Below are 10,063 nucleotides of genomic sequence, written 5' to 3' on the forward strand. Positions count from 1 at the left end.
TTCTACCCTGTTTAGCCGAGCTGAAGTCAAGCCCACATGGTTCAGAGCTGTTTGTTGCATTTGCTCATGTTCTCAGGAGTATCATCATGAAGCTGTAAGCTCCTGTACAAAATACATACACTAACTGAAACATCCGAGTTTATGTAGCTATAAACCCAAATTCTGACATGTTTTTCTAACTAAAGATTCTTCCACACAGCCCCCCAACAGCAGCTTAGACACATGGACAGGCTCACAGTTTGCATTCAAAGTAAACACAGCAGGCCACACCTGAGGAAACATTGCTGTTAGCTGCAATGCAGGTTTTGGGTATTCTTGCCCAGCTTCTGCTCCTTCCTCTGCCCATACCATAGCCATGTACCTGCACACAGACCATTACTGTGAGCTGGACCAGCAAACTGATTTGACAGTTCAAACAACAACAAAATTATTTTTCTTTTCCTGCACTTTTTCTTTTCTAAAAAGCAGGATGGCTTCCCTGATACAGGTCACAGTACAGCTCCAAAACTAGTTATATCAGCAAAACTGTGAGCACGGCCATAAAAATAAACAGCAAGTGGAGAAATACTTACGATCAGAAATACTCAAATCAAAGATGATGTGCTGAGCCCTGGCCATTGGCAATATTCAACTGGAGTAAGCACCCAACCTGAAAATGCATAGCAGATTTGGGAAGGGTTAGAAATGAAAAGGGCTTCTGTGTGCATTTTTTCTCCTTGCACGTCATGCTAGAGCTTTTTATTCTCAATCTAGTACACATCAGGAAATGGAATTTTGTTTCCTTTGTGCAAAAAATTTATGTTCTTATTTCAGTCTATAAATTAAAATTCTTATACAATCTAAAGTTCAAATGCAAAAGATGGCTATTAAGGTTCCTACTGGGCAATCCTAAGGAGGTCATGGAGCTATCCAGTAAAACAGAGAGAACAGGAATGAGGTAATAATTTGAAATAGGAGTAGAGGAAACATCTAACCAGATGTTACCCCAGAAGCTTTCAAAGAGCCAGGGGAAGTGTGATTTACGGGTAGTTACATTTACCAGCCAAATTTCTTTTGTGATTAACACCACTGATATCACCGTGAACATGATGTGGTCACTCATCTCTACTACTGCAAGCCACATTTCTCCAAGAGTTGATACTGGGCTCCCTAGGATCACAGCCTGACAATTCTGACAACTGTTTTTGTTTTAACCTCTCTGTGAGAATTTTAACCAGCTCCACACTTTTTAACCACACTCCAGCATTTAGAAAGTTTTATTGTTCCTGTATGTCAAAAGGATTTCCTTCAGAAATCCAGCAACCTGCACTTCTGAAGGGGAAACCCTGAAAATCTCCTGCAGGAGAGGTCCCAGCACTTCCTTGCTTCATTTCAGGTTGAATAAAATTGTTTTTTCTTTTCTCCCCCCTAATGGGTAAACAGGTTCACTGTGATAAAAAAATAAAATTTCTTTTGATTAAACTGACCCTCCTTAATCCCATTTTTATTTAAGACAAGAGTTTTATCAAATATTTGTTTACATGGCTCTGTATAGGTGGATAAGGAATACTTCCTTTATTTGTTTTTAAAAAACAATTATATTTGTCGAAAGATTATGAATTAAGAGATGCCATACAGAAAACAAATTGCAAATTAATTTCCTTTACAAGTCAAGTACATTTGATACATATAATTTCAAACACTGCAGATTCCCAATTCCATTCATATCTTTAACATTCCCATGCAGTATCCAGAAAAGGAAAGAGGTACAAGAGATAGAGCTTTTTATTTCCAGGAAGAAGGGACACTGAATTTTGCATCATTTTTATGGAGGGATCTACATTAAAGTTTTTTAATACATCACAAAAAAAAGATAAAAGGAAAATACCATCGCACGAAAGGTATTCAGATTGGAAAAAAAATCAGGCATTCAGAAATTAGGAAACAGCAGATTTGAACTTGCTCATGCAGCCATAATTCTATCCCCTTGTGGGATCATCCTGTATGCTGAAATTAAGAAGAATGCTGTTTGGGGAAAAAAGAGCATATAATCATGTAACTAAAGACTGTCTCATTATTCATAAGTATAGCTCATACTTCCTAGAGAGGAGTTTAGATGGTTAAAAAAAAAGAGAAAAATTATCTTGTGCACAATCATAATAATCTCTCTGTAAGTGCATCATGATCATTGGTCAAATCTTGAACTTTTCAGTACTGCAAATTTGTACTACAGGACAAATAACATCAGCTGGAAGAAAGCCCTTAGAGGAGGACTAGACCTCTCCCAGGAGAGCCCAGTCAAGACCACCCTTTTCCAAGGAGCTTACATATGTGTAGCACATGGTACTTCCAGACACAAAGAACTAGGGATAAAGGACAGGGGCTATGTAGCAAGTCTACAAACAGGGTTCTGTGACATGCAAACACTCCAGCACAAATATGCTTTCAACATACAGTGCTGCCCTGACAGCTCCTTTGGGTTCTCATTCCAGTTCATGCTACACAGTGCATACTGGCACTGTTGAAATTCAGTTGTTCTGATATACTACCAATATTTTCCAGAAACGGCACATGTCCAGCAGGTACTGCAGCAATCCACAATGTAGCTAATTCTGAAGATGTCATGGGGCAAAGAAAAGGTAATTCTCTGGACTGAGGGCCTTCTGCTTACCAGATTTTAACATGGGAGGATTATGGCATCTCAAAAATCTGGAAGAATTGAGTAACTATCAAGACTACCCAAATAGAAAGTTTGCTTTTAGTTCCTTAATAGAGAATATCCATTCATTTAAAAAGAAGATTGCTTATTTGATCTCTTACTCTGGAGTAACTGCAGGGTTCCTGTTTACCTTACCATTTTACAAGCTGCCCCCATTTAGCTGCAATAAATTGGTGATGCCAATAGTTGTTCTCTATAGCTTCCCCATGCAGTTAAAATGGAAGAAAAATCCTCACGCTATAGGGAAGTGTCTCTGGACACTCAAGTCCAGAGAATGAGCAAAAGAGAACAATCACATATTTAAAAGGTCCCTTTACAAATTTGTCTTGTCTTTGAAGTTTGGGCCTGCTTAAAAAGACGCGAAACCACAAAAGCACGCTTGATGTTTCACATGAGCATTAGGCACAAGGCTTCCAGCTTACGCTATTTCACTGCATGTCTCAACATCTTCTGCTCTGCTTATGGCTCCAACTGCTGGAGATTGTACTTTCACTTGAGAAAAAGTGAGGTCATATCTACACATACAAAGCAGCACCACTTAGACCAGACGTGGCTCCTAGCGAGATGATCTCTCTTTACAGCCCACCACAAGGATACTAACAGGGACCATGGGCTTGGATAAACAGCTCCGGCAGGATGCTGTGTTGATATTGCTTCTAAGCTCACAGTTGGAAAGCTCAGTATTAGTTAGCTTTTGCAATGCGCCACTGTACATGTTGATAGAAATGAGCCTGGCATCAACAGCTCCACTGGACTGAAAACATCTGTTTTTTTCCAGTCTGGGAAACTGAATGACTCTGGGTTCAGTCAGCACATGGTTAGAAGATCATTTGGACAAATTTCCTAACACAGGCACTCTCCCCCAACCCAACAGAGATTCTTTGTGCCACAAATTCTGGTTCTCAAAAGAAAAAAACATTCTAGTCTCCCTTCGATTAAATATTAAAATATTAAATTTGAAATCCAAACAAAGTTGGGTTTATATTTGCTTGGCTAACGACAATTCCATTTCTGAATTTTAAATGTTTGGGGAATGACACTAACCTAGCTGAGTCATCGTAAGCCAAATTAATACTTTTGCAAGCAAATCAAGTACCACTTATTTTCAAAGAAGTCTGGTTTACTTGCGTCTGTCAAGAGTCAACTCTTGGATGTTGCTTCTAGTTCTCTTTTTCTTACTCCCTGGAACTTCAGTGAAAAGCCACCAACCAGAGGCCTGCAGCCATGTCCCTTGTTTTCAAGCCAAGCAAGATGGGTCCAGCCACTCTTTAGAATAGTAAAGAAAAAAAACCCTACACTTTTCAATATGTTAGAATGAATGTTTTTGGTTCTATATAGATACCTGAGCAGGTCTTCTTTGATTAGATTTGAGTTAATCGCACACGCACTTAATTTTTGCAGTCTGCTAATGGTTTTTGAGGTAAAAATACAAGTCCATTTGAATTCAACAGCGAAATTTATTTCGACAGAGCCAGAATTTCACTCAGATTTTTAACACTTGTGACAGAGTAACACAAATACTTGAGTCAACCTGCTTTGAGACATTCCTCAGTATGATGTGTTTCAGTTCAGGGGGTTCACTGTCAACTTGTCTTAGGGGCCACTGTCTTAGTCACGTGAAAGTACTAGGGTCACCCCCTGTCTGCCATGAAAATGATTAAAACTCACTACATTTTCATTTCCATCCACAATATTTCCTGCTCATCTTACTGGGAGGTTAACCTCCTAATAAATACAAGCTTCAGTATCTGCCTGTACCCTTAGATTAAGGTAACTTGAAGATTGCTTTTCAGCCATTAGACTTCAGCCTTAAGACTCTTCCTCAAGCTATTCATCTTGATTTTCTTTGGCATCCTGGGCCTAATAGACTCTGGATTGAAACGCCCTCAGAAAATTTTAAAAGTTTTCTCTAATTTTCTAGAGGACCTAATGTAACCAAAATATAAAAGATTCACAGCACTACAATAAGAATGGAGGAAAGTACAGAGAAAACCTCATGTGAAATTCTTGGCATTTATTTAATCTCTTGGAGCTGAGGATTTCAATGCCCCTTACCAATTATGGCTCTGTGAGGCCCATAAATATTATATTTCTATATACGAAGGAGACTGAGAAAGCTCTTTAGAACAATTCTGTCTCTCACATAATAGGCAGTACAGAATCAAAACAAACTTAAGTAGACTGGTACTAAATCCAGTCAAGCTATTAGACAAGTCAAAACCAGCACCTGGGAGTAAAGATTTCATTCTAAGAACCAACGATACTACAAATATATTTGAGAAATATCTATGCTCTGTCATTCCTGATAAGTATTATGGGCAACCCTCCAGACAAAGTGCAATAAATTTATATGAATTTATGGCTTTACTGTGTATCTTAAAAGCAAGTATATAATAATTAGCCTATTGATGTGAAATACATTGCTCTTCTCCCAAACAGTACTATGCTTTGCAGTTTAGCTTTTGGAAACAAATAGCCCAGCTGTTTTGATTGCAAATTTACAAATAGTTGCAGTATTTCATCTCGGTGATGCATAGAGAATAAACCTCACCCTGCAAGAGCAGACAGCTAATAAAATTCTTGAATTCACATCCTGCCCAGTACTTCAGAGGAAAGTTATTTCATGTGTGTGCAGACACAACAGCTGTACTGTTCATGGCTGGGAAAATCTTTCCTGACCACTGGGAGCCTAAAATGCAAGATTTAACTGCCTTATTATAGCATGCAGCACATTGATAGTCACAATTTTAATATACAGCTAGTGCATTTAACTGTATAACCCTAGCTCCCTCAGCAGGTGATGGAATGTGCTTACTACACATTATAGACCAGGTTTCTGCCACAAAATACTGATGGTGAGGGACTCAGTCCAAGCTGTGGCTAAGCAGGCCCAGCCCTGAGAGTCCCACATACGATCTGGAGGAAGCAGTCAGTCCTATGCAGGCATGTCAACTGGCCAGTAATTTCTACATTTAGTAACCAAGTCTGTACCTTCCCCCCTCACTTCTAATTGAGGTCTGGAAGACAACATCACAGATGAGACACACGTGGCCAGTGTATGTTTGCAGTGGTCAGTCTAGGCAGACTCCAAACTGCATAGGTAAGAGAACAATTCTTTCCACTGGACCTGGAAACAGGATGGGAAGTGCCTGCTTTTTGTCCTGCAGCAAAAAATAACTACAGCGCAAGGGCTAGCATAATTTTTTTTTTTTTTTAGAAGTTTAAAGGGGAAAGAAAAAGCTGAAACTTGAACACTCTCTGCAAAAGTTCATCTAGTTGAAAATGTCCCTGCTCTTTGCAGGAGGGTTGGACCAGATGACCTTTAAAGGTCCCTTCCAACCCAAACCATTCTATGATTCTATGAAAAGCAGCACAGCAACAAATCGCATGGAGAGAGAAGGGATAGGATCTCGTTTGACACCTCTTGCAGCCAAATCCCAGGATATGGTCCGGTGAAGAATTCACACAGCAAAAAGCCAGAACTCCCAAGGTCTGGTTCAATATACAATTACAAATTATATACCTCATGAACAATGACACTTTTACTTATACCTTACATTGTGCATTTAAAGTAGGTATTTTTAAGCTTAAAAAATAGTATGTTCACTTTAAAATAATAATTTCAGGCACTATCTGTACCTAAATACATGCTTTGGAACTTTGAAGCTCTAGTTTTTCTACTTAGGAAAAAAAAAGGCAAAAAAAATTTATTGATTTCCACGTTAGGTTTTCAGAACTTTTTTTACTAGAGGTAATTGATTCATTATTTATTTTGCATGGACTACAAGCAGGATCACTGAGGTATGCAAGCGGAGTAGTTTCTGAAAATGTTGAAAAGCATTTGCTCTGCACAGGCACGCAGAATTTTTCCTGCAGGATGAAGCTATTTGTTTATTCCTATAAATATATATTAAAATGCATTCAGCTACTGGTCAATACACCACATATGGAAAATAAAAATGCTCGACTGATCTTCTTCCCCCCTTTAAGACTACATAACTAGTATCACCATCCCTGCCCAGCCCTCCTCTCTTTTAAAGTCTGCAAGAACAGAGAGGACTGATACTCTTGTTACATGAGTAAAGTGGAGGGCACCACAAGCACTGAATAAATTCCAAAGAAGAGTGCAGGAACACCCACCCATGACCCCTCTTTGTTTTAAAGCGGAGAACTGTCAGCTTGTGCTCTTCCACTGATAGCATCAGTATCAGAGAAACTTTAGATTAAATTCTCAGTTACTAAGGGCTCACAAAGTTTACTCTTCACTAGGAAATTAATCTTACTGCTATTTAACACCGTGAGCACTGAACTGGTTTTCCCTGTGGTGCACTAATTTGGTGCTACTGCTAACATACCAAGAAATCCATGTTGTAAAACTAAGCATCATCACAGTTGACTATGCTAATCAACTAACACGCCAGCGGAATGTTAGTGAGAGGCACTGAGCAGTAAGAACAATACTTCGATATGTTAGCAGCAGATAAAATTCATGCTATGGTTCAAACAGAAGTGTTAATGCTCTGATGCTCCTTCAGCTGTTTGGACTTCGGTGCCTGCATGCCACTTCAAGAGCCCAAGCGCTTTCATAGGACTAGACCATGACTTCCCGGACCACAGTTCTCCTTTCAAGGAGAGGGAAGTGGGTAAAGAAAAAAAAAACAAGGGGGAGGAAAAAAAGAGTACCTCCCTGCCTTAGAGAAGTTTCGATCATAAACTTAAAGCTAGAATAGTGAAAAGATACAACGATAAGAGAAAGCAACTGATGAATCTAACAAAAATACAGAGGACCCCCACCTCAGAGTTGGTCTTCCTGAAGCGGCACCAAGAACCTCAGAGCTGCTGCAGAGCCCAGTCAGGCTTCTGCTGACACTGACAATGAATGCAGTAAGAAAGTACAGGAAACATTGCAGACGAGGATCTGGCTTCAGCTTCTCTGGCAATTCCAAAAGTAAACTTTTCAGTAATTGTTCTGCTCAATACTTATCAAATGATAGCAAAATGAAAAGAAGCAAATACCATATAAAAACTTTACATGTATTTTCAACTAAAACTCATGTATGTTAATTCCTAAGCTGCGTTTTAAATAGAGCTGTAGTTGTTCATTTACAGATGAAAAAAGTTGGGGAGATGAACTAATTGAGGAAAAGTTATTGTCATTTAAAATGCCTGGCACTAACTCTGAATCAGACTGCAGTTGATTTTGCCTGTGTATTAAACAATTATAACAAATACGTAAAGGGGATACAATAATTTTCTGTTATAGGTAAGACACAGTTATATCACATATGACAGTGTCTGCTGGATAAATGTAGTACAACAGACAAGTTCATGCAACAGATTCTGCTACCCTGGAGTTCAGTCCAGGGAATATATAAAGCAGGTGTATTTGAAAGAGCTTTATTTGCTCAATATTTCCTTAAAACAGAAGATCATAAAGAAAACAGGACAACCCAAACACACTGGCCCACAGAAAAAAATCTTTGTTATCCTTCAACATTCTGTGCTGTTGTTCCTAAGCACCTAACAGAGCAAGTCAGGGGCATTCTGCCACTTTTGGTACCATGCAGACCGAAAAGCTTTGGCCACTACTGTGTGACCCAATGTAGCAGTCATCCTGCCACCCTCCACAGCTCTATTTTAGCAGCATCTTATTTAGTACTTGAAGTCCCGTGATCCATATCCAATAAGGAGGTTCTGTCTAATACACTGATCAGATAAAAGGATGCTTTTCAAGCAATGGTTATGCAAGGGATCCATACTGCAATGCAAATCCCAAAACACTAAACAAATGTCAAGTTATAAATAAAACACATTCTTGCTTATAAACTCATAACACATATAAGCCACCTGCATGAAACTGAACTTTGTCTGATGCAGCTGCAAACACAGACTTTTGATAAGACTTATCAATTCACCTTTATTAAAATAAAAAACCCCACACTCTACGAGGATAGTCATTAACATTTCTAGGATGTAGGAAACAGAAAAATGTGTCCAAAGACAGACAGATGAGAGCAAGGAAGCTCTATCTGTATTAGCTTCTGGATTAAAAACACAAAGAGCTGGTCAACCTGTTGGAAATTTTTAAGAAATATTTTTACATCAACATTGTACTAACCCCTCCAACCCAATCACTATCAGCTAAATAATTTATCAATCTCCAGCCAAAGATTCACTAGCACTTTCAATAAAATTTAAGTATACTAATGAGTACATACTCCCTAACTAAACCCAAAGTCCAAGACCACATAGCAAATAGGTGTCAGAGCCTGGACTAGAACTCATGTTTCTGACTTTTGTTCTGGCACTCGGTGAAAAATGCCACTTCCCAACAGAAAGAAAAGCCTCCAGTATATTAAGTGTAGGTTGTTGGGGTTTTTTTAAACACATACCTAAAATCTTCCAAAAATAAAATTAATTTTGTTTTAAAGTCTTCTTTGAATCAGAAATATAGAAATGCAAAATCAATACAAATTCTCCAATAAAACAAGAAATCTGCAAGGAATTAAGATTATATGGGTCTCAGGTCAGAGATTTACTGCACTTGATGCTGTAAAAACAAGCAGTAGAAATGTGACAAACTGCTTGCTGCAAAGACCAATAAGGGGTTTAAAGAGGCAATATCTTGTGATCATTCATTTCTAATCTTCATAGCTCCAAAACACTGGTCCTTAATAAAACTATTATTCTCTTGTGTTATCCTTCTCATTCTCAATATACTGATTTCAAACATGATGTTGATAATTGACAGTTCATGACCTGTTGAGTTTACATTTGAAAAACGCAGGATAGAAAGCTTTCAAATGCTATCAAGCATCTCTTCTCAGTGACAGCTGTCAAAGGTACCCACTGCAAACTTCACTGCAAGATTGAGATGGTAAAGATACCAAGACGACAATCAGAATTCTATGATTTTTAAGGTCCTAGAAATGAACAGTCTTTCAGGACAAGAAAAATTGGCCCATACTTCTGTTATTCACATACTATTTAGAGACACATTAGGCACTTCAGAAGGTGTTTTTTAAAGTAACATAAACCCCGCTCCAGAGTGCTTAATCTAATTTGAGACAATGTTTGCAGTAATAAGATCACACAGTTTTGAATAAGTATATACTAAATAGCTTATAAATTATAGGTTGTTTTAACAGACCTATCATACTTATTGTGATACCGAACAGAGGAACTTTTAGGAAAATTGAAGACTAGATAGCATGAGAAACAGGGAATGCCTCGGGACAGGAAAACTTCTGTCTTGAATCAAAGGTGAACAAGTTTTTGAAAAAATATTCTGTTAACAAGTAGGGTTTTTTTTAATGCACATTACCCTTATTTAGCAGCTGGTAATAGACACTCTTCTACTAAGCA

Source organism: Cariama cristata, unplaced genomic scaffold (genome assembly GCF_000690535.1).
Source record: "Cariama cristata isolate BGI_N322 unplaced genomic scaffold, ASM69053v1 scaffold32848, whole genome shotgun sequence".
Classification (NCBI taxonomy): domain Eukaryota; kingdom Metazoa; phylum Chordata; class Aves; order Cariamiformes; family Cariamidae; genus Cariama; species Cariama cristata.